This window comes from Schistocerca cancellata, chromosome 5, assembly GCF_023864275.1.
Source record: "Schistocerca cancellata isolate TAMUIC-IGC-003103 chromosome 5, iqSchCanc2.1, whole genome shotgun sequence".
NCBI classification, from domain to species: Eukaryota; Metazoa; Arthropoda; class Insecta; order Orthoptera; family Acrididae; genus Schistocerca; species Schistocerca cancellata.
In genome coordinates, this window is record NC_064630.1 from 175,058,427 (window position 1) to 175,084,437 (window position 26,011).

Below are 26,011 nucleotides of genomic sequence, written 5' to 3' on the forward strand. Positions count from 1 at the left end.
GTTTCACGTCCATAAATTGGTTAGTATGATAACCACAAATAGTTCTTCTTCGTTATTTTAGGCACGAGTCCTAACAACCACTGCCTCCTTCGTACTTTTAAATAAGAGATGTTGTAGGGTCTCACATTTTACTGGTCGGAAATTTCATAAACTTAGACCTCTTCTGAATACATTTTTTTTTGTCATTTCACTTAATTTATTGAAGTCAGTGCCATTTTACCACTTTCAAATATCCCTACTGGTATTCACTAAAGCATTTAAATATATCCTACAGAAAGAATGTTTATAGAAGTGAAGAAATACTCCAGTTAATGATGGCGGTGAATTGGTGACACAAGGAATACAAGAGTAGGAATCACCGTAGACAACATTATGACGTAAACAGCGAATTTCAGTGACACAATGAAATAATTTTGTGAAAGAAATTAGTTTACTGCATACGCTGTTTCTCATATCTACTTTATTTGTATGGAGCAAAAACAACTAAGGCAAGAAACTAATTTCCTCCGAGAAGTTTATCGTGACTGCGGACGCTGTTGCAACTAAAAGAATGGAAACAAATTGATGGGGTGAAATATTGATACGCGTACCAGCAGTCTAGTTTGGAGCTGCAGCACTTAAAATCGATTAGCATCGACGTGACGTCAACGTCACATTATGGAATTGCGAAGTTTTTTCATTATGCTTAATATAAGCGTCACAGGGCACACCTCATTTCTTGTGTTTTCCCACAATTGAGTTTTCAGATGCTTCGTACTTTCTTTTTTAATCTATCCGAGTGTTTGCCGCCGCGGACCCGAGCTTACGTTGCCGTGCGTAAAAAAGTGGCTGTCGGTGGCGAATAACGATGGCCTGTTCCTGTCAGACGACCGACTAGTGGTTCCGTGTAGCGTCCTCCTACCTCCTTACCTCGTGCTCTGGCCGGATGCAGGGCCGCGGCGCGAGCGCGATTGCGATAAAAAACATTAAAGCGCGCGTTAAAAACACAAATAAGAGGGCGGCGCGGCGCTGCGTGGCGTGGCGCGGCGTGGCGTGGTGCCGGATTACTGGAATTGTCCCTCACACCACAGCGCGGGCGGCGGCGCGGCGGGCCACGCCGGCCGAGCGCATTTGTTCCCGTTTTAGCTTTCATTTAAAGCGTGACGTGGTATGTGTTTAATTAGCTTTTAAAAACCGCGAATATTTGTTTACCTGGTGTTGGCGCGATATGGGGGTCGGTCCTTTATATTAGCGGTCGCGGCGGCGCCCGTGCGGCTGCGTAATGCGCTCGCACTCAAACCCGCACCGCGCCACGGCGTACTGCCCGTTCCTTCACACCTCCGCGCTGTTCCCACGTCGCGCGGAACATCTCTGCGCGGTTCTGTGGGGTTACTAATTCCGCGTGTTTTACTTTTGTCGCAAATGTCTGCAACCGATGTTCTCCCTATGTCTGGGGCTACAGCCCTCAAACATCGATTACAGTGAGTCGCATTTCCGCTGAGGTTGTGGATTATTTCAGGTAATATAATTTTTCCCCACTAATGGCCGAGTTCAGCCTGACTGTAATTTTCAAGTATACACGTTAGGAGATCAAAAATGAAAGTAAATTGCCGAGGTACGTCACAAATCCACGTCACTTTATTCGATTGAAAATGACTCACTCTAAGTTGTATTTAAAATGTGTCTCGGCGTTTTGTTCATTTTCTACTTCATTTACGATATATTATGAATAAAAAATCTTGCTGAATAAAATAAATTCCTAAATATATAAAATAAAAATAATAGTTCTTCGAGGAAGAACCTCACCCCGTCTTCCCTCAGGGCATTTCAGTAATTCTCTCATGATATCTACATACCGTTTGTCTGCCACGTACCTCGCATATAATCTTCATTTCCGTCAGCTCGTTGTCGAGTTAGTTATAAAGTTCTCAAACACCATTCTCTCTTTCAGTAACTAGTTCCAACGATAGTCATTTCACATGTATGGTCCCCTAAATTTCCTCACTTGATAGACATATACGGATCTGTTCATAACATTTTCTCTATCTCAATTCTGTAGGCGTCACACACACACACACACACACACACACACACACACACACACACACACACAACTTTCTCAGTCCAGTTCAGATTCCTTCAAATTCCACACTGTATGTGTGGAAATGGCGATGGATGGGCGGTTGTAGTTTTATCGCACTTAATAAGCCGTGTACAGCTCAGGCATAAATTTGTTAATGCTGTTTATATTTTGTCTTACGGATTGCGTTAACAAACAATGTGAATGATCCGAACTACATCTCTTATTCAACCTTTACTAAACAGTCTCCGTGGTGGCGCGTATATTATACAAGTTTTCCTTTAATCGACTCTGTAGGAACCTGTAGGCAGTAGTACTACACAAAAGTGAATTCGATATATCGTAATCCCTACCTTCTTTCTAACTAAGGCAGTGCATATTCACTTCAAATGATAGATGACGCACAATGCTGGATGCGACGTTTCTAGCCATTGCGCTGGAATTTTTGTTGCGTATGAGCGCCATACTTCAGAAAACGAATCAAGATACGTTCATAAAAAATCATCAATCTCGGGATATCAAGTTTGTGAATTATCAATGAACCTGGCTGTTGCCCGAAAGGGTACGGCTGCTCCTTCCCTCTCCACCTCCTTCCCTCTCTCCATCCCCACTATCCCTGCTCTCCATAAACTGATGTCTTACAGTGAAATGAACATTTTGATTCGTTGCCATACAGCCGGACGTATGCTAATGAGGCAAAAATTATATAGTTATAGCTAAATTCCTTAGAGTAATTCCGCAGTCAGAATGTAAATACGTGAATTTGCATGTGCATACAGATTAGTATTTAATTAAATATGCATGGCCCATAGTTTTAATATAGTCAGTGACGGGAACGACAGAGACAACAGAGGAGTAGGACGCAAAGAATCTTGCAGCACAAAGAAAGAGCATGGCGGATACGTTCGACACACGGTCCCTGGTCGCTCTCTAGAAGTATTTTGTTTCAGTGATCGTCTTTTACGACAGGAAATGAGGGTGACGCGAAGACGACAAAGGTTATGTTACTCACAGGCCCTGTGTAGAAATTTATCTTACCAGGAAACCAAAAAGAGACAACTTTTTCTGTCGTTTCTGCCTTAGAGCGGCGGAGCAGCATTCCTCCAGAGAACATCTGGGTTGACAACACGAGGAAAATCTGTGAAACTAACCATCGAAAACTAGGCCGAATGTTTTGGTGGTGATTGCTGAATGGTCCACAGTAGAGCACAGACATCTCCGTGGAGGTCGAAATTGTCTTCAAATAATCGCGACTTCAGATGCTTAGTAATTATGGTTCATTTGTATTTCCATTACGATTCGTTAAAATACCACACACGCTTTTTGGCATTCCGAGAACTTCCTCGCTACTCCCGACGCAGAAGCGCGCGCACCACTGAGGTCTCCGCCGCTGAGGGCTGCGGGTAATAGGCTCGACAGACATAATGGCCATTTTTAATAACATCTGCTTAATATTGTGACGATGAATTGTCACTACAACTCATCAGTTAACTGAGTTAGTAGTAACAATGATACCTTATCAAATAGCATCCCATTTGGTTCAGAGTAGTAATACACTGAAGAGCCAAAGAAACTGGTACACCGTCGTAATATGGTGTATGGCCCCCGCGCGAACGCAGAAGTGCCGCAACCCGACGTGGCATGGACTCGACTAATTTCCGAAGTAGTGCTGGAGGGACTTGACACCACGAATCCTGCAGGGCTGTCCCCAAGGCATCCCACATATGCCCAATAAGGTTCATGTCTAGGGAGTCTGCTGGCCAGCGGAAGTGTTTAAACTAAGACTGTAGCCACTCTGTAGCAATTCTGGACGTGTGGAGTGTCGCATTGTCCTGCAGGAATTGTCCAAGTCCGTCGGAATGCACAATGGACATTAATGGATGTAGGTGATCAGATAGGATGCATACGTACGTGTCACCTGTCATGGTCGTATCTAGATGTATTAGGGGTCCGTATCACTCCAACTGCACACGCCCCACACCATTACATAGCCTCCATCAGTTTAACATTCCTATGCTGACATGCAGGTTCCATGGACTCATGAGGGTGTTTCCATACCCTTACACGTCCGTGATGATGATGATGATGATGATGATGATGATGAGGTCCCATACTCCGAGGAGCGTAGGGGACGATGCGAGAGACCCACACCGCCTAATAGGTAAGGTCCGGCGGAGGTGGTTTGCCATTGCCTTCCTTCCATACGCCGATACAATTTGAAATGAGTCTTATCCGACCAGGCAACATGTTTCCAGTCATTAACAGTCCATTGTCGGCATTAACAGGCCCAGACAAGGCTTAAAGCTTAGTGGCGTGCAGCCATCAAGGGTACACGAGTGGACCTTCGGCTCCGAAAGCCCATATCGATGATGTTTCGTTGAATGGTTCGCACAGTGACACTTGTTGATGGCCCAACACTGAAATTTGCTGCAATTTGCGCAAGGGTTGCACTTCTGTGACGTTGAACGATTCTCTTCAGTCGTCTTTGGTCCCATTCTTGCAGGACCTTTTCTCGGTCGCTGCGATGTCGCAGACTGGATGTTTTACCGGATTCCTGACATTCACGGTACACTCGTGAAAGATCGTACGGGAAATTCCACACTTCATCGCTACCTCGGAGATGCTGTGTCCCCATCGCTCTTGCACCGACTATAACACCATGTTCAAACTCACTTAAATCTTGATAACCTGTCATTGTAACAGCAGTAACCGATCTAACAACTGTGCCAGACACTTGTCTTATACAGGCGTTGCCAATCGCAGCGCCGTATTCTGCCTGTTTACATATCTCTGTATTTGAATACGCCTGCCCAGACCAGTTTCTTTTGCGCTTCAGTGTATAACTGTTAATGTAAGCGGTTACTCTTGCTGAGGAATCGTCGAGTAACATTTATTTGGCGACCGTATGTTATAGGTTTATTTCAACGAGCCACACAGACACAGTCGGTCAGATCATGTAATGAAGAACGTACTACTATTTAATGTCATGGTGAGACCCAGCTTCATGAGGGCACTACAGAAGTGTTACTGATGAACTGTGTTGTTTCTGGTGGCGCATAGCACTCGCACACACATTCTGATTCGCGACAAGATAGGAAAGAAACTCGTCAGATGTTAAAAGGATTCGCTTTTTCATTTTTCCATCCACAACTAAGATAGGAAGCAAACCAGTGAAATAGCGCCTGACATCCTCCTCGTGCGTCAAAGAGTAATTTGTGGAAAACGAATGCAGGCGTAGGCGCAGATATAAACGGGTGACAAGGAATTTGCCTCACTGATGGCGAGCGCACAGGAGGCGGGGATTAACATGCAGAGCGGCACGTGCGGCCAAGGACGCGGGCTTCGAACCGCTGACCCTGGCACTTGGCATTCATCAGCGCAATTACGGGGACGCACTTGTCTCGGCTACGACACACCCCTTCTATGTAACGGCAGCCGGTGGCCTCTGCCTGCGCTCGTTTTGGTGTCTATCGCGTACACGCTAAGCGGAAATTCATTCTCTCTCTCTCTCTCTCTCTCTCTCTCTGTGTGTGTGTGTGTGTGTGTGTGTGTGTGTGAGAGAGAGAGAGAGAGAGAGAGAGAGAGAGAGAGAGAGAGAGAGAGTGAGAGTGAGAGTGAGAGGGGAGGGGGGGGGGCAGGTATCAAATTGATGCCTCTGCAAGGGTGACCTCTCTTTCTCGCGAGTAATACACCGTAATAATTAGAGCACGTCACTGTGTACAATCTATGGCGTGATAACATAATAACGAATGCAAGATGGCGTTTTTTCCGTTAGGGTGTGCACAGTCATCGGGATATCGGTGGAATACTGTTAGATATAGTAAGCATTACGTATGTGAATTTTTGATATTTGAGCGTCGTCGTAAAATCTGTCGTATGAGCTTGTTATATAAATATGTTCTTCAAGGAAGATTAAATAATTTAAGTGCCACATACAGTTAATTCTGTAATTGAATCTTGAAATTATTCTGTAGGAGAATGTTCTGTGGTTTAGAAACATCGGGAGGTCGTAAAAAACCTGGCCTCAGTTGCCATCCAAACTGTTAAAGGTGATACATACCTTTTTTCATATAATATTTAAATAAAGTAACGGAAGTGAATGAGCAAGTAGAAACAGAACTGCTTTCCTATCACTTCGGCTGTGTGTTCTTCTAGATGGAGCCACAAAGAGGTTTCATGTCGTTATTTAGCATAAGCTACTATTTTTATTTTAGATAACTGCATTAAGAAACATCTCGTTTGCATCTTGTCGCCCTTAATTGAATTCGTGATAAAAATTAATCAATAGTAATGCATTTCGTAGAAAGCGAAATAAAGATCGAAGAAATTAAATAAATAACACACATGAGACTTTTATTGGAGCGATATTTCACGTTTGTATTGAGTTTGTGCTGGACGCTGTACCTTTTTGCCAATTTTTCTTCACGATTTCTGTTAACTGGTACTTTCATATTCCACGGGTTGCACTGTCTTAGAAACTGCCTCTCCACTCTAGGTTTTCTCTTTACTTGACACGTTATTCGACTCACAGTTATTCTGTGAGTGTACTGTCTGAGTTTCATGTCTCGCGTTGCTTAGAATGGACGAGAGTATTCTGTCAGAATATGCCATTGTTCGCAAAATTCTGGCTGAATGCTGCTTCTAGACTTAATTTCTTGCCATTCACGTTCCGGTGACTGGTCGTCAGTATGAGCCGCACGCAGCAAACCACCACATTATGTCACGAGGCGCGGTTGGCTGGATACCGCGCTCGTCTGTCACACAAGGGACAAATACCAAGGACTTGGACCTTCGAGAATGCAGGAAGAAACTGAGGAGCTAACTGTAATATCAGTGGTCTAATTTTTAGGTTTTCTTTCTCTCTGTCCAGTGGCAGAAATCTTACGATGTGTTGTCACATGTTGCTTGCCGGATGTGATAATTACGAAATCATTCTTTGCAAATGCACGAGCATCAACTGCTGCTGTTAAGCTGCAGATGTCAGATCACGTAGAATAATGCGGATAGTGGCAATGCGTTTAAACGCCTCTCCAAACGCGAAATTGTGACGCCAGCGTTAAATGTGCGGAATACAGCATCAAGTGGTGTGGCTTGCGGCGCAGTGCATTAATTCCGTTACGCGCCTGTGGAAAAAAAAGTATAAAATAATCGTTCGGAATTGCACGACAAAAACCGTATTAAACTAAATAAAGGTCTGAAATGTTCGGTCAGTACTTAAGCCTGCTTTTCTAGGCATTTCGTAATCGTTTATGATGTTGAGCATTTTATTACAATGCTTGACTGGCCGCTTCTGGACGTGTACTTTTACATCTGCGTGTATAGTGAGCAGTGCACTGCGCAGCGCATTGATGAGGATGCTGCCTGCCATTATTAGTCAGTCTGTCACCAAATATTCATATATGAAGCATCCGTAAGTGCCCTGTCTCCTATTTTGTTCGTAGCGTTATGGGTCTCAAGCGAGCTTTACAACGGAAAGATCGAATATATTTTAGTGTGTCTGAAACACCGACTCGTAACAACTAATTAGCGAGAACAGTTTATTTCTTCCAACGACCGTAGTTCTTTGAGAACCTCAGCAGCACTGTCTTTACCGACCGAACCGGCCGTTTACAATCTTTACCGTATTTGGCAATTTACCCAACAAAAAACAAACGGTACTCAAGAGTACTTGTGTGCGATTCTCCTTTGCAGATGCTCTACACTTTTCCAGAGTACAGTTAACAGTTCCAAGTCTTTGCTATACTCTCCCTGTAGCTGACGTGTGCTTGTCCAGATGGTGTCATTTTTTCAAGTGGTATGACACTGACGTTGTGTAGAATAGCACCAAAAAAAATTTCTCACACATTCGTATGCACTATCTCGCATTTATCCTTAGTTTGTACGAGCTGCCTTTCGAGACACCGAGAAGTTTTGTTTAACTCTTATCAAATTTTCCAACAGTTACTCACTAATGTCTCTCTGCGAACACTGTATCAGCAGAGGATACGAGAGTGTTTCCTGTCGAATCGTTGATATATGTAATTATTGCGAAATGAGCAGTTTTATAGACTTCTTGCGTCGTACCGTTGTTTCTGATGAAAGCAGTGTCAAAGCTATTAGATTCATACATCGCACGCACGTATGTTTGTCAGTATCTAGACTGTAGAACGTTAAGAAATGTGAGAATATGATATTCACATGTTAACAAAGTGTCGTGTGTGTGAAGAAAGCTAGTTGTGTATCATTCAAACGGTGCTTCCTAAATCTGCCAGACTTTCCGAGCGAAGTTTTTCTTTCTCGGTTTAGAAAAGTTTATATAGTTGAGCTTAAAATATTTTCTAGTACGTTGCGGAAGCACGTTAGGAAAATTGGTGTATAATTTTCCCCGACTGCACTTTTTTGGAGTGTTCGATGCGCGAGAGATTCAGGATAAATGTAAACTGAGAAAGACACTAACCAACTACTCATCGTTCTCAATAAACAAATAAATGTAAATTTTGTCAGACGCCAGAGATCGTATTTAATTTAGATTTTTAACCATAGGCTTCGTTCTTTTATGTCAACCATTTGAGATTGTGTGACGGTGAAACGATGGTAGCATAGTACGACGACCTTAATGAATAATGTTAAACTTAATATTGTACCTTTGCTCCGTATCTTCTGTTTCACCTCCAGAGAGATCAGTGAGTGGCTTGATCTTAGCTTTCTATCCGCTAAGTGATTTTACGTATTTCTGGAAATGACTTTTCGTTTCGGCTCTGCGCAGATCTTGTGGATCGTGTACAAATATAGCTTCTTATGGATCCAAGAGTCACCGTTTATCGTTGTTTAACAGCATGTGTACATTCTGTTTTGAACCAGAGCTCAGTTAACTTCTGTTGTTGCTGTTAAACAAGTTGTCCCTTCTTTTCTTGCATTACTTTACTCGGCACATGTTTTTTTGGGCAAAATAAATTTTAAACGTCTACTTATCGACTTTGACCAGGTGGGCAAACATGAAAAAATTACTTAGCCATATGTTTATTGGCTTTTGTTCCTGTAGTGACATCAGAACCATTACTCTGTCATGTAGCTAAATACGTCCGCAGTCTGGTTTGGTTTGTAACCAGGAAATGTAACATACCTTCTTCGCATAAGGATTGTCTCAATACTTTCCAAAGAAAGCGGTTTAGTACACCTTCACGAAACTGATTTTTGTATACAAGTATTGTACTGTGTTTGGTACCATGCAATCGATGTCTGTGTTTTGCGCAGAAAATCGCAACAAAATGTATCAGCGTTCGTCAATTTGGCAGATAATAAGTTAGAAATATGGAGATCGTAAATTTTACTGAGAAAGTTTAAAAGACAACGTCAAGTGTTGTGCCAGACACCTCCTGCCAAAGTAGCTGGAGTCAGTAGCAGTTTCATTATTACTTTTTAACATGAGTATGCATTACTGTTCACTGTGTCAAGGAAAGTATTGCGTTATTAAGAACATACGCTCTCTGATTAAAAGTACCCAGACACGTACTAATGGATGTTAATATGGGGTACACCTTACATCTCTATGACGGCTTGAACTCTGCTAAGGATGCTTTCGATGAGGATCTGAGTGTTTGCGGAGGAATGGCGGCCCATTCTTCCTTAAGAGCCGAAACCAGACAAGGTAGTGGTGGTCTACGCAGGGTTCTGGAGCGAAATCGGCGTTATAATTAATCCAAAAGGTATTCAGGTCGGGAACCTGGGCAGGTCAGTTGATTTCAGAAATGTTAGTGTGCACCATCGCCTCACAGTAGAGAAACAGGTCGGAGACGCTGACTCATTGTACAGTATGTGCATGACAGTGCACTTGTCAAGAAGCAGTGAGTGTGAGGCAGTGGTTTGTGGACAGTAACATTTTCGAAATGTACGCAGTGCTGTAAAACGTGTTGATGGCTTTCCGTGTTTAGCGTTTTCTTAACAGCAGTACGGGGCCACACCTTAACGACGAAAACTATCACGATGCTGTAACAACGTATCCTCCGTACTTTACTTGGCAGCACACGTCCTGCCGGGTGATGTTCTCCAGGCATTCGCGAAGTCCAAACCCTCCCATCTGATTGCCACAGGGTATAGCGTGATTCTTCAGTTTGAATGGCTCGTTTCCAGTCATCCACTGTCCAGTGGAGCCGCACTTCACACCACCTCAAACGTCGCGTAGCACTGACTACAGGAATCTGTGGCTTACGCCGTAGCTGTGCGACCACTGTACCCCATTCTTTATAAATCCCTACGCTCAGCGATTGTGCTAGCTGGACTCCTGGTAGAACTTTGGAACTCAGGCTGATTCCGTCCTGATTTCATGTGATTTTTTACAACCACCCCCCGTAATGCTCAGCGGTCCCTGTCCGTCGGTACATGAGGTCCGCTTGGTCTCGATATAGCTGTGGTAGTTCCTTCACAGTCGTATCACCAATAGTCGGTATGGGCAGCTTCAGAAGGTTTGAAATGTCTACGATTAATTTTTTACTCAGGTGACGTCCAGTGACAAGCCCACGTTCGAAGTCCCTGAGCCCTTGACCGATACGTTCTGCTGTTATTACCCCTCTACTGGCAACAAAATACTCCTCGGCTCCTTTTGTGCTGGCGGGTCCGCCTCTAGTAACATTAGCAGTGAATTTCGCATTACATTGGTTGTTCCCATACTTCTGATTAAATAGTGTAATTTTCGGAACATGCGACTTGCTGTTATCTGTGATCGCCTCGATCAGTGGCGTGTAGCTTCTTTTGAAGATCGTTATGGCAAGTGAATAACGGATGTGCACCAGGTGCCTTAAACAGAACGTCATCAAACATGTGTGTACTTTCACACGCACGTGGAAAGAGATAGGGAGGGGAGGGGGAGGGGGAATAGCGCTTGCAGAAGGGCTTCGTCCTTCTCATGACAACTGTTACTAGTTCTGTAAATTTTTGTGGAGCTATAAAAGCACGCTTCGTGTAATGATCTGTTAACGGATGATTCTTTCTTTTGTTGCGTTTTAGGGGATTAGTGTGATACTTGTATAGTGTTCATGGCGAAACCGTTCTGCACTTCATTGTCAAAGCTCTTTAAAAGAGAGTATCTGTGTTGATGTAATTGAATCGGGGTTAAGACATAGCTCGAAATAAAACAATTTATATTTGTGGAAATGTGATTCTGGCCTTGGAGGAACGTGAGGATTTGATTTAACAATTCACGTTGGAAGTGTTCGTGATCTGCCGAAAGACGTCTCGAAATGTTCTGACAAATCGGTCTACTTCCGGCTGAAGAAAAACGACTACAGTTGCTGGAAGTTCATCAGCATGGACGACGGTGCGAAAACTACGCTCGATATTCGTCGCGGGAGGCGCTAGCTGTACGCTTGACCAAAACATTTCCATTTCTCTCGTAAGAGCTCGGCGCGTTTCTTTTGGCCGCGCGCTGAGCCCCGGGGGGCATTTGCATTGAATGGCGGGCGGTAGGGCAGGAGCTGGTTTGGGCGTTACCTGGACCGCCGGCGCGATAGAGCCATCAGCAGGCTACCGCGGCATCCATCAAGGGCAGGCACGCGCGAGGTGCCACGCCGGCGGAGCCGGGCCGCGCCGCGCCGCGCTGCTCTGGCAATTACGCCGCCCCAAAAGGAGCAGGGCGCCCGTCGCGTCTCGCGTGACCCCGGCCGACGCTAATCTGCGGCTCGCGGCCCGCCGCTGCCTCACGCCGTTCCTTCCTCTGGCGGTGATCAACCGGAAATATCGATAATTTTCTAGATATCGTATCGATATTTATACGGTCCTGCGCTGTAGCGATGAGCTTACGCGATATAACTGCCTCTGGTAATGTTGTTTCCTGTGTACTTCGAGGGGTAGTGGACGTAAGTAATCTTTATTCTTCACACATCCTGTCAAATTCTTCATTTCTGTGGCCGTTGTATCCATAGTTGCTTTACATTTATTAAAAAGTATTTCAAGTCTTCGGCTTATGCGTACTTACTTTGCCATACGCGATTCGCTTTGCTCGTTCAAAATGTCGTCAGGTTCAGAAGATATTTAACTGTGATTACATCCGAAAGTAATGAAGCAGACCAAAATCGTAAATAAAACGCAACGCGCACGGTAAAACAAATATGCATTTTTAGTAGGTGCAAAGGGGGATTGGAAATGTCTTTTAATGTTGGCAAATTTAGCCCTTTTAGGGTTCGATGCCTCAACCTGTAAAAATGGAACCGTTATGGATCGGTTTGTTGTAGGTCTGTCTGTCCATCCGTCCGTCCGACTGTCTACAAACCTTTTTCTCAGGAACGGATAGACGTTTCAGGTTCAAGTTTATATTAAGGTCTACGGTCCTTGGTAGAGTAAAAATTTCAAGTTTCTAAGTCAATTAAATCAAAAGATATCACATATTTTGATACTCGAAAACTCACTCAACCCCACCTCTAGGGTACTTCCCGCTGACCTAGAACCATAAAATTCGGCAGAAGTAATGTTTCGCAGTACAAGTAAAGGAAAACATCCAAAAATTGTGAATCTATAAATGTTATCACACGAAAAAATATGGGTTTTGTCATTTGTTATCCGACGTGAAACTTCAAATTAAAACGTTCTCGAATGTCTTGGATTCCCTAGGACCGATATCTTGCCAGTATCCATGCCGAAAACAAGCAAAATTAGGAGACATTCTCGATTCCCTGCTGTATGAACTATTTTTTTTTCCTCTGAAGACTTGTTTGCTGCAGCTGTCAATACTCCATGCAGTCTCTTCATCTCTGTACCTACGCCCGCTTGAAACGGCTTACTTTATTCAAGTCTTGGCCGCCCTTAGCAATTTTTATTCCCTTCCCCAACTTCACTGCATTCCGAAAGTAAACACTTCTCAAAGTCGAAGGAGCCGGCCGTTGTGGCCGACCGGTTCTAGGCGCTTCAGTCCGGAACCGCGCTGCTGCTACGGTCGCAGGTTCGAATCCTGCCTCGGGCATGGATGTGTGTGATGACCTTAGGTTAGTTAGGTTTAAGTAGTTCTCAGTCTAGGGACTGATGACCTCAGATGTTAAGTCCCATAGTGCTTGGAGCCATTTGAACCATTTGATTTGAACTAGCTCTCTAAATTCTCTTTAATTTAAAGGCAGTGCAAATATTAACTTTTTTATAGAAGTTCTACAAATTTCTTACCAAAGCTTCAATATAAATCAGCATACAACGGATATAAATAACTACTGTTTAGTTATTAGCCCGTAACATTTTTTTTCCACACTTACGTATCAAAAACCTAATTTATCGAAAATCTCGATTTTTAAGCCAATATATCTTAAATATTGATATCACTTCAGCTAATCAATTAGTCAAAAGAATCTAAACTCAAAAGCCGCCATCTCAACGTGCAACTAGCATCGTCTAAGGTTATTCAAAGCGTCACTAAAATTCCTTACTCCGTACGAGTTCGGCGATTTCATTCCTTATTATAGCAGTTTCATTTCTCAACTGGAGCAAATCCCATGGACTCTGTTACGCACTCATACTGATACGGAGAGTATGGATCTAGATGAAGAGCAGATTTTCTGCCGCGCCTGCTGACGCCCTGTTATACACCGTCGTTCGTCTACTTCAGTCCTGTATTAGCATTCTGGACTCGCATTCGGCAGGACGACGATTCAAACTCGCGTCCGACCATCGAGATATATGTTTTCCGTGATTACCTTAAATCGCTAAAGCAAATACCGGGATGGTTCCTTTGAAAGAGCACGTCCGATTGACTTCCCTAATTCGAGTTTGTTCTCCATCTCTAGTGACCACGTTGTCGACGGGACGTTAAATCCAAACATCCTTCCTTCAGTCGTGTAACTGACTTTCAGTGGAAGTCGAGAACTATTGATTGCACATACGCTTTCCGCTCGTTGCTCCATGTTCAAAAAATGCCCATTTGGTGGGCATAGGAGAAAAATATATTACAGAAACACACATAAAAATGCGCACGATGTAACATGCATGAAAACTGTCGAAAACTTGTTTCCAAAAACTTACGGATAAATGAAAAAACATTTGTGTAGTTAGTTGTTCGTGTTGTGTATTTGAGTAGAAAGGGGACAAAGTGTGAAATGCAGTGTGCGGTTAAAGAAATCTGCAGCCATCATCGACCATTATCGGCAATAAGACTAAAACAGCTACAATTTTCTTTTAGAATGTCACCCTTTTTCATGGGATCAAATTTGTCCTACAGTTATCAATGGATTGGCTCATTATAATCGCTTAAATCCTTTTTCCTCCTTTGTTTCCGTGCAACTGTCTCAGAATACGCGTTAGAGGAGAAAAATTACAAAAAGATAAATGTTTAAGTGGAGCAGTACGAATTCCTTTTTGAAAAGTTTGCCATTAGAATGGGCGCTGAATTGGGGGCCAGTATTTTCTTTGCCAGCGAGAGGTGAGAAGAGGTGAGAGGTGAGAAGCGGTGAGCGGTGGACCGGAGCGCCTGCTAAGCAGCAGCGGAAGCCGGCGTGTTTAATTTTCTTGCGTCGGTCTATTTGAGATGGCTCGGTGCGGCGCGGCGCGGCGCCCACAAATAAACTTGCCACTTCTGTAATTTGCTGAATGATAGCTCTCGGCGATGTACGCTGAAATTAGTGAACGGTCAGCAGCGGCGGCGGCTGCTGCTGCTGCGGCTGCTACCGCAAAGAGAGCGCGCGCCCGTCCCGCTGTCCCTTTGTCGGCGCTGATTAGTCGCCAGATTGCCGCCGCCGGAGGCGCTGCAAGTTGATAACCCTGGTAGCCGCTGTGAGCGGCGCTGCTTTCGGGCGCCTCTCGTCTGGAATAACTGATGCTCGACTCGCGGGCTAAAGCGCTGGACACAGTTGCACGTACCCTGTTCAGGTTCTGTGCGCTAACCGGGAAGGCAATTGCGGCAGCAGTGGTCACGTCACGAAACGCTGTCGCACACATCGTCGGTCCTCCTACTTCGATTCGTTTTATTTTATACCACCTACAATCCAAATTTCTCTCTCTAGCTGTAGCAACCAATTTATTTTGAGTGTCTTTTCGTGTACAAACTATCTCAGTACTACACGGAAGTCTTGGAATACCTCCCAGTATTATGTCGGACCTCTTTTCGCCTGGCATGCTGCAGCAACTCGACGTGCCATGGACTCTACTAGTCGTTGGAAGTCTCCTGCGGAAATATTGAACCGTGCTGCCCCTGTAACCGTCCATAATTCGGAAAGTGTTGCCGGTGCATGCTGTTGTGCACGAAGTGACCTCTCGATTGTGTCCAATAAATATTCAGTGGGATTCATGTCGGGCGACCTGGGTGGCCAACTTAATCGCTCGAATTGCACAGAATTTTCTTCAAACCAATCGCGAACAACTGTCGCCCGACGATATGGCGCAATGCCATCCGTTAAAGTCGTTGTTCGGAAACATAAAGTCTATGAACGGCTGCAATTGAGCTCCAAGTAGCGTAACATAACCATTTCCAGTCAATGATCGGTTCACTTGGGCCAAAGGACCCACTCCATTCCATGTAAACGCAACCCGCAAAATAGGAGCCTCAACTACGTTGCACAGTGCCTCGTTGACAGGTTGGGTCCATCGCTTCGTGGGGTCTGTGCCACACCGAACCCTATCATTAGCACTCACCAACTGAAATCGGAACTCATGTGATCAGGCCACTGTTTTTCAGTCGTGTACGGTCCAACCGATATGGTCACGAGCTTAAGAGAGGCTGCAGGCGATGTCATGCTGTTAGCGACGGCACTCGCGTCTGTCATCTGCTTCCATAGACCATTAACGACAAATTTCGACCGAGCGAGGTCGTGCGGTGGTTAGCACACTGGACTCGCAATCGGGAGGATGACGGTTCAAACCCGCGCCCGATCATCTTGATTTAAGTTTTCCGTGATTTCCCTAAATCGCTTCAGGCAAATGCCGGGATGGTTCCTTTGAAATGGCACGGCCGACTTTCTTCCCGATCCTTCCTGATCTACATCTACATCCATACTCCGCAAGCCACCTGACGGTGTGATGACCTCGATGTTTGGTCCCCTCCCCCAAACCAACCAACCAACAGATTTCGCCGCACCGTTCTAACGAATACGTTCCATATTGATATTTGCGTTTATTTTAGGCGATGCTACTCGTCTGTCAGCGCTGACAACTCCCCGCAAAGGCCGCTGCTCTCGGTCGTTAAGTATAGGCCGTCGGCCACTAGGTTATCCGTGGTGAGAGGTAATTCCTGAAATACGGTATTCTTGGCACACTCTTGACACTGTTAATCTCGGAATATTGAACGCCCTAACGATTTCCGAAGTAGAATGTTCCATGCGTCAATATCCGACTAGCATTCTGCGTTCAGAGTCCGTTAATTCCCTTCATGTGATCATAATCACGTCGGAAGCCTTTCTCACATGATTCACCTGAGTATAAGTTGTTGTTGTTTGGAGGAGGAGACCAGACAGCGAAGTCATCGGTCTCATCGGGGTAGGGAAGGACGGGGAAGGAAGTCTGCCGTGCCCTTTCAAAGGAACGATCCCGGCGTTTGTCTGGAGCGATTTAGAGAAATCACGGAAAACCTAAATCGGGATGGCCGGACGCGGGAATGAGTATAAGTGACAGCTCCGCCAATCACTGCCCTTTTATACCTTGTGTACACGATAGTACTGCTATCTGTGTACATGGATAACGCTATGCAATGACGTATGTTACGTCACTGTACATCGCTATTAGATGAACATCAAGAAAGCAAAACGAGAGTAGCTGAGTAGTCGTATTAAATCAGGCTATGATGATGAAGTAAGACACTAGGAAATGAGACACTAGAAGTAGTAGACTGTTTTTGCTATTTGGGTATTAAATTAACTGACGATGGCCGAAGTAGAGAATATATAATATTCAGATATGCGATAGATTTTTGCCATGTAATGTAAATTGTGTTAGGAAGTCTTTTCTGGAGATGTGCGTCTGGAGTGCAACTTTATATGGAACAGAAACGTGGAGTACCAACAGTTCAGAAGCTTTTGAAATGTAGTTCTACAGAACAATACTGAAAATTACGTTGGTAAATCGGGTAACTAATGACAAGTTCCTGAATCGAACTGGGGAGTTATTTATGGCACAACTACACTAAGAAAAGGAATCAGGCGACAGGACAAATGAAAGTTGTTACTTTGGTGTAGGACGACGCCGTAAGGAAACGTGTCGAATTCAGATTTCACATCCTGCTGCTGTGGGTCGATATGCTTGTTTGAAAGTTATGTGTGACACTGAATTCTAGCTTTGGGCGATTTTCTTGTATTGTCGTCACATTGTAGACGAAAGCTCGTGGCGTTAATGGCACTCGGTAGCTGACGTTGTTTGGTACCCTATGATGAGACTTTAGTCTTGAAATAGATTATGCATGTGATGAACGTCAAAATGATTGCGATACAGCGTATGGAAGATTTGACATTGTTACTGAAATAAATTGAACGGCCGTATGGATGCCCTATCCGCAATGGAGTATGCGATTAAATTTTTTTGCTTTGGTTCGGAATAGTGGCTTCACATGACGACATGTTGGAAACAAACTTTAAAAGTTTTGAAACTCTGTTTGCAAAAATGCAAATTTATCATCTTTTTCAGTTTACTACTAGAAGGAAAAAGGGCAGGTACATTTATAAAGGTATTCGTTAAACGAACAAAAGCTTTAGTGTTTTTTCAGTATCGACTTTATTAAAGACGGAGCAAAGACTCGTTTCGACAAAGATGAGGCATATCCTCGGCCACGTCCTGCCAAAGGAAGGCTTTCACCGTAAGAAATTACAGGCAACCAATTCTAGACGACTAAAAGTTAATTGGAAACCCACTACTCGCAAATATGAGGCCAATGGATAAATACTGTCCCATCTTATTCGACAGGTGCATACTTCAAGTGATGCTATAAGTCAATTCATTTATGTAATTGTATCTTCACTCGTACTTTCTCCATGGAGACTTAAATATTTCCCCAACGTTCTTCCGCTTCCTGTGTCCAGTACCAACTCACGAATTAATGAGTTTCATCTGACTCAACCACATTTCATTGAGTCAGTGTACGATTTTCCAAAACAAGCTAGTGCGGCGTTGCGGCCCCTCCTTATGAACAACTCATATGATACTTTTTTATCTAAATACTTCCTTCCATTTAATTTTATCTATTTTTTTTCCTCACATACCTGCTCAATCTTAGCTTGTGCTTCTTCTTCAGTTACTTCACCGTCGACGTGTAGCACCTCAAATATCGAGACCTTACCGTAAATAGTCGTGTCATTTATTAATCAGGAATAATTTAAGAAAGGTAGTCAAGTAATTTAACTTTTGATGTATTCATTAGTTTAGATTCGTTAAAATTTTTTGGTGAATTTTGTATGTTTAACTCTGTTGGATTGAGTAAGGAGAGCTATCAATAACTTCCCCAGGTACAGGAGTCATTGTACCGCAAGTGTCACCCTGATACCATTAGCCGTTAATTATTTATTTAAAATCTAAAAGATGGCAGCAAATGAGAAGTAGCCGTTGCGAAGTTTCGACGCAGCTACTTCGTTAAATGCTGTCGTCCACCACGCACAGTGGGTGCCAACTGAATGCCTTTACAGCGGCGCTTCCTGGGTGCAGTGGGTGGCAATAGCGTGTTGGTACCGTGCAAACTTGGGCAGTCTTCTGTTTTTCTAGGAAGCAGCGCTGATATATCTGTGAGCGCACCTCGCTTCGTATCAGATCTTGGTGGAGTCCTCCTATATAGGACAAAGATGATGAATCTTAGCAACAACAGTCGTTAGCAAAGGACATCCATCTAGGTCTGTTTTCCGATACACACGTGGTTAACAAACTTTGGCGGGCCGACGAAGTCAATCACTCCTCTAGGCATTAAACGATGTTTTACAGAATATTAATTTCACCAAATGCGTCGCGATGTTCTTAGCTTCAGCGCCGCCGTAGTTGCTGCAACGCCACGTGCCGCCGTTCCAACTCTTAGAATTCGGATCCAAGCCACGTTTGTCGGGAACTGAGTTCTCCACAAGCGTTCTCATCCTTGGTACGCCTTTCTTGCGTGTCCAACCATTTATCAATACTTTGGCTTTTGGGTATCAGTCTTAAACTTCGTTAACGTGTGTTCTTCAAGTCGGTGGTAGACTAGGGACGAAAGAAATGTTTGTGCTCATTGTCTTGCTTATAATGGGGACAGACCATGTTTTAAATTGTAGATTAAAATTTCTGTGAACAATCCGCATGAATCATCTGCTGTGAAATTGTTCCAACCACAGTAATATTCTGGAACAAAACACCCATGCCTGCTCGTAAGTGATAGATTCGGTTGCAATAGCCAGCAGTTTTAGCAGATGACCATAGCAGCCAGCGAACTTACGACGTAGGTAACTGTATCGTCAGTCGCTGTGACCAGTTCAACAAACGGAGCATCAAAATCGAACCTTGCAAGTTTCAAAAAATTGTAATGCAGGCCTTCGGTGAATGTTTATTGTAGTTAACTGTAGCCGCGAAAAAAGTGGACTCATCGAAGACAGCCTAGACACGGCTTGCATAAACGAACACCAGAGCAACCTTCTAAATAAAACAGTAGTATAGTAGTGAAAGGGCGACACCGGGAGAAGTGTTATTTTGACGCATCTCGAGTCGTTTTTGTTGTAGTAAAGCTGCTATGCTTGTGCTCTGGAAACTTAAATATGCTATCCGTATTGACGTACACAAAATAACGTGACGTTTGCAACTTCTTTTTCGGTTAACTTCATCGCGCACGAATATTATTCTTCAGTCGTCATTGTGAATCTTCATGTTTCTCCCCCTCGAACTTTGACAGTGTTCTCGATTTTTTTTTTTTTTCAGAATATTTTGCGAGCTTCAATGAAGTGAGATGTGTGAACGTCAGCAATTCGTTCTCGAATTTTTATGGCCAGCGGTACGCTTTTATAATATGTTCCTTCGAAAGACAACCCGGTCCTTACTTCTGGGAGGAAGAAATAAGTGGATAATGTATTCCTTTCCAGCTACAAAGCGATGCGTCGCCGCCCCGAAGAGTGCGCGATGTGCCGGACCCGTCGCAATAACGAAGCTGCATTCAGGGCGGCCGACGCTGAGTGGGCCCGCTGGGCCTTCCGTGTCTTCAGGAAATTTCCAATTGCTGTGGCCTCCTGCCTGCCGGGCCCGTTTTTATCGCATTAGCGCCGGTCGCGCCAGCGAACATTTACATGCCGGCCAGAATTTCGCGTACTTTGTCGCTGCACCCCCTTCCTTACGCGGTCGCAGAATTGTCGCCCCAGCGGTCGTCCATTTGCACCCGGTCCGGTCCGTCTCGCCCGATGCGGTACTGCAGAGTTCTGGGAATTGTCAGACAGCGGGAAGCAAAACTCGACCAAAAAAAATTCCACTGGACGTACGCCTGTTGCTGGACTCTAGCACCTCATTTGACCTAGCCACCTCTTGAGAAAATGCACTTTGATATTCCTCTCTAAGCGATCTTCGGTACCTGTTTGATGTGGTCAGCGAACACGTGTTAAGTCTACCTGCCTTCCCCGCATTAAATTCAAATATTCAAACTGCAGCAGCTGCTAAACATGCTTCACGAAATTTTACTTAACAGGGAACAGCGCATTTAACTGTTTTAACTTTTATATGATTTTATTTGCTATTTTCTTCTAGTCTCTTACATAGATAAAAGAATAGACCGAATGTTGGTCTGGGATTCGCTTAATGTAGCACATAAGAGCTTACCATAATTTCAAGTGTGTTAGTAATAACTAAGAATCACACTGCTTAAGAGAGTAAAAAATCTACTTATAATATCTTCATAAAAGACAAATAACCAAAAAAGAAAAAAGAAACTTAAAAATGTCTGCGTTCTACCATTTGGCCAACTGGCGCACAGACATCTATTATTACGGAATCCAGAATACACACCCTACTGGTCTATTGTACTATTCTGGACTACAGTACTACACACCACAGCACTACACTACACAGCACTACACTTGTAACCTCACCACACGAAATAATTAATGTGATTCTTATTTAGTGTAACCTCTCTACAGAAATTCTTTTTTATTTATAACCTCCCTAAAGAAATTCATTCACATTTGACCTCCACACAAAATTTGTTTCCCATTCAATGTAAGCTCGAAACAAAAAAAAAAAAAATTCCTAAACCTCGTAATAAAAAATAAATTCATTAACCTGGCAGAATTTGGACGACAGCAGCGCTGCGTCATGGCCCTGTAAGACCATTCTGAATGAAAAAAAGGGAAACATTCTTACCTCAATAAAAACGGCGAAAATATCTGCTCTTACAATAGCTCTTTTCCGGCATAGCTCTGTGCAATGCTGGCCTATACATTTGTTATTTATGAAAGGAAGTAAATGATTTTTCTTTTGCAACAATCGGAATGATCATGCATTAAAAAAAATATTAAATTATTTAAATTGAAATGAATGCTTGTTAGAAATTAGACAAAGATTATTATTAGGACATATTAACATGTGAGTTTACATCATATTACTAGATATGCGCGAGGCTGCTTTTTTACCATATACAATAATACTCAGGCTCCGGCATCGCTGCACCGCGACCGGCCAAGTCAACATGATACACCAGACAGGACTGACAAGCGCAGACTCGCGACTGCTCGCTAGCAACAACTGCTATTACTACACAGTTCGTACTGCAGTCAACACTGCTCTTTGGTCTCAGATTCTCTTATAGCTTACATACCGCAGGAAGCGCATACCTCTTACACACTACGCTACGATATACTACTGTACTTGGTATCAGAACCAAGATGGATTTCTCGTTTTTCTCGATGGTTAGCCCCCCAGCTCGGTGAGATGCAACACAGGATTGATAGAGGCTGCTCAGCTCTTCCACGCAAATAGCGTAGATTGGGAGATGGCTTCAGGCTCTCAAGAAATCCTTTCTGGTCCACCCCCAGGTTCATCTCCTCACTGCTTCCGGAAGGTCCTTGTAGGTGCATATTTTCGGCCGTGGAGCGTCTCTTTATCATTCTGTATGGTCTCTTCTAGATTGTATCTCAGCCATGTAGACTGATATTTTAGCTGTCAGCGACTTCAGTTTATGCCACTGTTCCTCATTTCTTATTGTATTATAGACTGTTCCGTTTACAAATGCGTTCCTGACCTGGTCTATAACATCTTTTCTGATGACACATTCCCAGACGAAGTGATCCGAGATGCCGATTGCTCCACATTCACAAGTGTCTGTGGAGCGCTGTTGTAAAATAGTTAAGTAGCTGGGATACGGTCCATGTCCCGACAGGTGGTGTATAGCTGGCTTGATCGGAAGGAAGCATCTCATTCTTGTTCTTTCTTTTATGTTAGGAAGGAACTGGTAGGTTCTCCTCCCAGTTTCTGCCCCGTCCCAGATTTCTTGCCGTTCTCTATAAATGCATGCTTTTATTTCCTTATTTGATACGCCTCTTGTGCCCAGTATCACCTGTGCCTTATCATATTCGCGTTTTTTGCGCTAATATTGTGCATCTCTGTTTCTTACTGCTAGGTCTAGAGCTAGCTTACCTAATATCACCAGCAGCGCCTCAGTCGGTGTTCTATACGCGCCTATCAAACGCAGGAGTACAATCTGCTCGCCGTAGAGCCTGTGCTGTCCTTACCTTTCTGGCTCTATGAGCCCAAACGCTCGACCCGTAACCCACAGTAGCAACTAAGATTGTGTTGTGGTGCGTCCTTATTGCACTTAGCGGCAGCTGAAAACTTATTTGGCCAATTGTTGTTATTTTATCTAGGATAATAATGCCTCTGTGCCAGACGATTTCTACATGTGCATGAAAGTTTTGCTTTGCTTTGCGTCTATGTTAATTCCAAGGTGCCTGTATAATGCTTTTCTTTTCGCATGTTGGTCATTTATTCTGATAGTGGGATTTCTCGTTTTAGATAATGTTCCTTTTAGTAATATATAAACTGTTTTGTGCGCTCCTATCGTTAGTTTGTTTTCTACGCACCAGTTACTTAGTCTTTCAGGAAGTACCCTATAATTTTCCTCTAATTTTGCCCTTGTGTTAGCAGATACTATAATTAGCAGATCGACTGCATATGCGACGCAGCCGCTAGTGTTTGTTATACTTCGAAGCTCGTTCAGTAATGACTCTATACCAACATCCCAGAACTCTGGACAACATACAGAGCACTGTGGGCATTTGATGTCTTGCACAATTCTCTTTCCAGGACATTCTAATTGCAACTGCCTGTTTGTCCAACAATCTCTTAGACACACCAGGGACAGTCCATCTGTTTTAGTCTCTATCAAACGCCCCAGCTTTATCGGCCATTAAGCCTATAACATACTTGTCGTGTGAAGTGTCAACAGTATTCATTGCGTGATTTGTCGCATCCTCGGTGGATTCCTCTTTCCGAAACCCGTACTGCATGGGGCTCATGCCTACTACCTGTCAAAGGTCCCTTAGGCGGCGACACAAAAGCTTTTTCGGTCTTTGGAAAGAGTATTTACCAAACAAATCGGCCTATAAGATTTCGGTTGTATTGGATCTTTGTCTTCACTAGGATGACACTAGAGATTTTCCAAAATCTGGGCAACCAACCCTGCAAGAGACAGTCGTTGACTAACATTGTTATGCACGGCACAGTTCGGTTCACTAGCTGATGCAACACTTCCGCCAGTTTTCTATCGGGTCCTTGTGCTTTCTTCTTCTTTAATTTCATTATTGCCAGTGTCACTTTCTCCTGGGCAAAAAGAAACATAAAGTGTTATTCACATGCTGCTCCAGTAGTTCAAAGCGAAGATGCTGATGGTGCTCTGTGTCTTCCAAGGTTGCATCGTCCGGCAACGAAGTTCTGGGTAGGTACTGCACTGATGTTTGCCAGTCTGTCGTCATCGTACCAGGGAATTTTCTCGGGGTTGGGTGGGTATTAATCGAACCTTGTATGTTGCAAATTTGTAGGGTTCAAATCAAATGGCTCTAATCACTATGGGGCTTAACATCTGAAGTCATCAGTCCCCTAGGCTTAGAACTACTTAAACCTAACTAACCTAAGGACCTCACACACATCCATGCCCGAGGTAGGATTCGAACCTGCGACCGTAGCAGCAGCGCGGTTCCGGACTGAAGGGCCTAGAACCGGCCGGCAAAATTTGTAGGGAAATCCCGAAACGTATGTTACCATTTGGGCCTTAAGATACGCTTCCCATTTTTTAATCTCTTGTTTGCTGTAGTAGTTCTTTATATTGTTGTTTGATTGTTTGATAGAAACTCAGGCTTCTTTGTCAATCTGTTTCCCATAAGGATCTTCGGTAGTGTCTCCTCGCCTGCCTTGTCTCGGCGCCTGAAGGACTGTAGGGCGGGACTAACGGGAATTTTAAACCTTTTTGGCTTCATATCAAATATTATGATCGCCTTGTCTTGTGCCGTCTGCAACTCTCGCACCAATTCGTTCACTTTGTCGTCAACATCAAATGTGCTTCCTTGCTTTATTGTATGTTGAATTCTGCCTTTAAAACTTCTCAATTCGCCTTGGGTACATTTTATAGTTGTATATTTTAACTTGTGAAATGTCCTTCAATCACTTTTAATTGCTTCATCATTCAGTATAAAGGAAGGGTTTATTGGCAATCGAATAACTGTCTCGCCGATAAATGGTTGCGCCACATTCGTCATCAGTAGTGCTTGTAATTATGACTCCAAAATCCACAGGGCGAATTCTCTGGATTTCGGGAAAACCTTTAAGCCACGTCAGATCTGCGAAAGCTTAGTGAGTAATTTGTTCGTTAATAGTACCCACAGAACATAGCTATTCCCTATAAAACAGCAAACTTCAACACAAAGCCCTTGTATCACCTAAACCCGACAACTGCATGACAAATAAGGTACGTTATTTATGTTATTGAATTAGGCGTACCTTTTAAATATGATTATCTGTGATGAAAAGTGAACGGCAGTTGAGACTGACTTAAACGAGGAACAGTGAAAGTTTGTTGTTTGCGTAACTAGAAACGGTTTACCTCCGTGGCACGCTAAGCGCGTTTTTCGTTTTTCTCTAGAGGCGCCTCTGTGAAAATCCAGAGGAGTCTCTGCGCCTTTTTCCCAAGTTAAGCTTTTAATATTATATCTAGTGATAGGGATCCAATGCATTTATGTAACGTCAGGAAGAACACAGACTTTCCATTATTACGGCGAAAAGACTCTTTTTTTACTGGTACTGTATCTGCACACGAAAGTTGGTTTTTGAAATTAATATATCTTTCTGTTAGATTATACCGCTGTTTATAACAGTTACTGAGGATCAAGCATGTAATCAGCATTTATGTGCAACACTGTAGATTTTACACTCCTCGGCTGCCAGCAGTTGTCTGTGCGCGCCTGCCGCGCTGCCTTTCTGTTGGCGAATGCGCATTCTGCCGCTGCGGCGCGTCTTCCACGAAGTCGTTGACTGCGTAGAGATTACAGTGGCGTCCCGAGCTCGTGCTGCCGACGCACTGTGGAGTCGAGTTCGGGGACTCGGAGTTATTTGCGTCTGTGTCGGGCTGTGAACGGAGCGAGGTGGACCAATGGGTCAGCCACTGGACCCGTGTTCCGGAGGACCACGGTTCTTGCCATCGTCCGACCATCCAATTTAGGTTTTACGCTGTTTGCCTAAATCGTTCAAAGCTAATCCCGGAAAGATTCCTGTAAAAAGAACAGTCGGTTTCCCTCACGTTCCTCCTTTCCGAGCTTGCATAAAGACTGATGATCCCGTGGTCGGTGAGATGTAAAACTCTAATTCACCACATTTCCTTCCAAGCTGGGACGGTCTCACAGTATAAACAAGCCCCGCTAAAGCTCTCTTAATTGTTCACTTTCTTACTTAAGCTCAGGGTATATATCCATTATATTACACTTCCGCCGTAATTCTTCAGCAACGGTTTTATAATTCTACTGATAATCTTACAAAATAAATTAACATTAAGAAATAGGGTACCAGCACAGAATGGAAATAGAAAGGGGGAAAGACTGCTATCCTTAA

General features: G+C 43.8%; 1 protein-coding gene across 7 annotated transcripts in view; it reads left to right on the plus strand.

Annotated features, from left to right (window-relative positions):
- LOC126189035 (protein bric-a-brac 1-like) overlaps positions 1-26,011 on the plus strand; it is a 1,796,149-nt gene that overhangs the window by 1,282,511 nt on the left and 487,627 nt on the right. The window lies entirely within an intron of this gene.